This window comes from Pristiophorus japonicus, unplaced genomic scaffold (genome assembly GCF_044704955.1).
Source record: "Pristiophorus japonicus isolate sPriJap1 unplaced genomic scaffold, sPriJap1.hap1 HAP1_SCAFFOLD_576, whole genome shotgun sequence".
Lineage (NCBI taxonomy): Eukaryota > Metazoa > Chordata > Chondrichthyes > Pristiophoridae > Pristiophorus > Pristiophorus japonicus.
In genome coordinates this window covers 41430-46479 of record NW_027254484.1, presented here as the reverse complement: position 1 = coordinate 46479, position 5050 = coordinate 41430, and positions in this window count along the sequence as shown.

Genomic DNA, 5050 nt, shown 5'->3' with positions numbered 1-5050 from the left:
CGAGGGGGGGGGGCTGGGGTGGGGGCTTAACCCCCTCCCCCCACCCACGGGAGGGCGGGGGAGGGGTTGGGGTAAGAGTGGGCGGGGCTAGGATCCGGTCGTTGCTGGGCAGGTCGAGGGGGTCTTGTGGGGACTTGGTTCCAACTCCCCTCCCCCTCCGTCCCCTCTCCTCCCCTCCCCCTCCGTCCCCTCTCCTCCCCTCCCCCGCCGTTCCCTCTCCCCTCCCCCTACTGCACGTTGCAAACACTGAATTATCCCTCGATCGCGGACCGCACAGCTCCCCCGCCTCCCCGCACCCCCACAAGCCCCTCGTGCCGCGCGGCGGGCTATTCGACTGCGGCGTGCATCGCCGCCCGCTCCCCACCTCCCCTGAAGAGGGCGCCGTTTGCAAGCTGGGGTCGGGGTGGGGGGTCTGGTGGGGGGAGCAGGTCAAGCGGACTCATGACCCCTTCGAACTCGACCCCTCCCCCGCCCGTGCTCACCTTCGCCCTCTTCTCCCCTACCCCGTCCCTCACAAATCCCATCTCAAGGCAAACACCAATCAGATCACCTCGTGCTCCTTACCCCCACCCCCCACTGCCCCGACGGGTACAGAGAGCCCCGCTCTCGCACACGCCCCGCACAGGCGCGCGGACCGGGGGCGTGAGACGATACGAGCGTTCCTGCTCCCTACCTCCGGAAGGCTCACGTGTGGGTGGGGAGGGGAGGGGCAAGGCCACACGTGTTTTCCCCCCCCCACCCTCTCCCCACACACACACACACATCCCCCCGCCCACCCCCTCCCTCCCTCCGCGCTGGGGAGGGCGGAGAAACAACGTCTCAACCGTGGGCCTGATGCCCCTCCAGTCAAATAGCCTGCACCCGCGCGTTCGTGCCTGGGAACAGGGGCCCGGGCGTGGGAAGCGGGTTGAAATCCGGAGCGCGGAATGCGAGACGGCGGGGTGAGGGGTGAGAGGGAGACCCGAGTCAGCTCTCGATCGAAGGTCTCCTCCTGAAAAATGTCTGCTGTTGTATGTGATGGTCGCTCTGTCTCTCCACTCCCTCTCTCACTTTCCCTCTCCCTCTCCCTCTCTCCCTCTCCATCTCCCTCTCTCTCTCCCTCCCTCTCTCTCTCTCCCTCCCTCTCCCTCTCCCTCTCCCTCTCCCTCTCCCTCTCCCTCTCCTTCTCTCTCTCTCTCTCCCTCCCTCTCCCTCTCCCTCTCGCTCTCCCTCTGTCCCTCTCCCTCTCTCCCTCTCTCTCCCTCTCCCTCTCCCTCTCTCCCTCTCCCTCTCTCTCCCTCTCCCTCTCCCTCTGTCCCTCTCCCTCTCTCTCCCTCCCTCTCTCTCCCTCTCCCTCTCTCCCTCCCTCTCCCTCTCCCTCTCCCTCTCTCTCTCCCTCCCTCTCTCCCTCTCCCTCTCCCTCTCCCTCTCTCTCCCTCTCCCTCTCCCTCTCCCTCTCCCTCTCCCTCTCCCTCTCTCCCTCTCCCTCTCCCTCTCCCTCTCTCCCTCTCCCTCTCTCCCCCACTCCCTCCCCCTCTGCTACCGCTGTACAAACCTGCTGTGATCAATAAAAAGATGGTTTTCTGCCCCCACTCTGACCCCGATGGGGAGCGTTATGTTTGTGTGCTGCATTTCCCCACATTGCCTGGTGAGCTGAATGGAGCCTCTGGTTGCGAGAGAAGAAGGAAGCGATTATTTAAACGGAGAAAGATTACAAAGTGCGGCAGTACAGCGGGACCTGGGGGTTACTTGTACATGAAACACAAAAGGTTAGTACGCAGGTACAGCAAGTGATCAGGAAGGGCCAATGGTATCTTGGTCTTTATTGCAAAGGGGGATGGAGTATAAAAGCAGGGAAGTCTTGCTCCAGTTACACAGGGTATCGGTGAGGCCACACCTGGAGTACTGCGTGCACAGTTTTGCTCTCCGTATTTACCAAAGGACACACTTTGCTTTGGAGGCAGTTCAGAGAAGGTTCACTCGGTCGATTCCGGGGATGAGGGGGTTGACTTATGAGGAAAGGTTGAGGAGGTTGGGCCTCTACTCATTGGAGTTCAGAAGAATGAGAGGTGATCTTATCGAAACATATCAGATTATGAGGGGGGCTCTACAAGGTGGATGCAGAGAGGATGTTCCCACTGATGGGGGAGACTAGAACTAGGGGGCATGGTCTTAGAATAAGGGGCCGCCCATTTAAAACTGAGATGAGGAGGAATTTCTTCTCTCTGAGGGTTGTAAATCTGTGGAACTCGCTGCCTCAGAGAGCTGTGGAAGCCGGGACATTGAATATATTTAAGACAGAGATAGACAGTTTCTTAACCGATAAGGGGGCGGGCAGGGAAGTGGAGCTGGGTCCATGATCGGATCAGGCCACGATGGTATTAAATGGCGGAGCAGGGCTCGAGGGGCCGAATGGCCCACTCCTGGCTCCTATTTCTGATGTGAGAATCCCAGTGGACCCAAACCTCCTTCCCTGCTCAGTGACCGAAGGGAGTTTGAGCAATCCTTCGATAAAGTACCACATGAGAGGTTACTGCGCAGGATAAAAGCTCGCGGGGTTTGGGGGTAATATATTAGCACGGATGGAGGATGGGCTCACTAACAGAGAACAGAGAGTCGGGACAACTGTTCATTCTCGGGTCGGCAATCAGTAACTAGTGGGGTGCTCCAGGGATCAATGCACCTGAATAAATGCTGCAAGAGGGCCCTGGGGCACTGAGGCCAAGTGGCTGGGGGTCAATATTACTGTTTGTACATTAATATGTCTCGAAATAGCTCCAAAACTCCCTCAATTGGGGCAGGGATGGAGGGAGGGCATCAGTGAGGGCTTAATATTACTGCCCGTATATTAATATATCTCATATATAGCACTTGCAATCACCAGGCAGCAATATTAATGTTTTTCTTTGAATAGAGCTCGAAATATGTTAAAATTCCTCAATTTGCTTTAATTGAGGCAAGGTGTGAGGGAGGGTGACCTTCAAGGGTTAATATTACTGCCTGTATATTAATATATCTCATGTGTAGCACTTGGGATCATCAGGAACCAATATTAATCTTTGTATATTAATATATACCTCAATACCGCCAACTCTCTCTCAATTGAGGCAAGGTGTGAGGGAGGGTGACCTTCAAGGGTTAATATTACTGCCGGTATATTAATATATCTCATGTATAGCACTTGGGATCATCAGGAACCAATATTAATCTTTGTATATTAATATATACCTCAATACCGCCAACTCTCTCTCAATTGAGGCAAGGTGTGAGGGAGGGTGACCTTCAAGGGTTAATATTACTGCCGGTATATTAATATATCTCACTTGGGATAACCTGGGATGCATTTGAATCTTTCTGCATTCATGTATCTCCGAAATAGCTCGCTGTGCTTCAATTGGGGCAGCCGGTGAGAAAGGACATCATCGAGGGGTTAATTTCTGACATATCAGGAGAGACTGGATCGACTGGGCTTATATTCGCTGGAGTTTAGAAGGATGAGAGGGGGATCTGACAGGAAACATGTCAAATTCTGACGGGACTGGACAGGTTTAGATGCAGGAAGAATGTTCCCGATGTTGGGGAAGTCCAGAACCAGGGCTCACACAGTCTAAGGATAAGGGGTAAGCCACTTAGGACCGAGATGAGGAGAAACTTCTTCACCCAGAGAATTGTGAACCTGTGGAATTCTCTACCACAGAAAGTGGATGCATTGGTGGTCATTTTCCAACATTCGATAGACTCTGGATCAGTCCCTATGGACTGGAGGGTAGTTAATGTAACCCCACTTTTAAAAAAGGAGGGAGATAGAAAATGGGTAATTATAGACCGGTTAGCCTGACATCAGTAGTGGGGAAAATGTTGGAATCAATTATTAAAGATGTAATAGCAGCGCATTTGGAAAGCAGGGACAGGATCGGTCCAAGTCAACATGGATTTATGAAAGGGGAAATCCTGCTTGAAAGATCTTTTGGGATTTTTTGAGGATGTAACTCGTAGAGTGGACAAGGGAGAACCAGTGGATGTGGTGTATTTGGACTTTCAAAATGCTTTTGACAAGGTCCCACACAAGAGATTGGTGTGCAACATTAAAGCACATGGTATTGGGGGTAATGTACTGACGGGGATCGAGAACTGGTTGGCAGACAGGAAGCAGAGAGTCGGGATAAACGGGTCCTTTTCAGAATGGCAGGCAGTGACTAGTGGGGTGCCGCAGGGATCAGTGCTGGGGCCCCAGCTATTTACAATATACATTAATGATTTAGATGAAGGAATTGAATGTAATATCTCCAAGTTTGCAGATGACACTAAGCTGGGTGGCGGTGTGAGCTGTGAGGAGGATGCTAAGAGGCTGCAGGGTGACTTGGACAGGTTAGGTGAGTGGGGCAAATGCATGGCAGATGCAGTATAATGTGGATAAATGTGAGGTTATCCACTTTGGGGGCAAAAACAGGAAGGCAGAATATTATCTGAATGGTGACAGATTAGGAAAAGGGGAGGTGCAACGAGACCTGGGTGTCATGGGACATCAGTCATTGAAAGTTGGCCATGCAGGTACAGCAGGCGGTGAAGAAGGCAAATGGTATGTTGGCCTTCATAGCGAGAGGATTTGAGTATAGGAGCAGGGAGGTCTTACTGCAGTTGTACAGGGCCTTGGTGAGGCCACACCTGGAATATTGTGTTCAGTTTTGGTCTCCTAATCTGAGGAAGGACATTCTTGCTATTGAGGGAGTGCAGCGAAGGTTCACCAGACTGATTCCCGGGATGGCAGGACTGACATATGAAGAAAGACTGGATCGACTGGGCTTATATTCACTGGAGTTTAGAAGAATGAGGGGGGGATCTCATAGAAACATATAAAATTCTGACGGGACGGGACAGGTTTAGATGCAGGAAGAATGTTCCCGATGTTGGGGAAGTCCAGAACCAGGGCTCACACAGTCTAAGGATAAGGGGTAAGCCATTTAGGACCGAGATGAGGAGAAATTTCTTCATCCAGAGAATTGTGAACCTGTGGAATTCTCTACCACAGAAAGTTGTTGGGGGCCAGTTCGTTGGATATATTCAAAAGGGA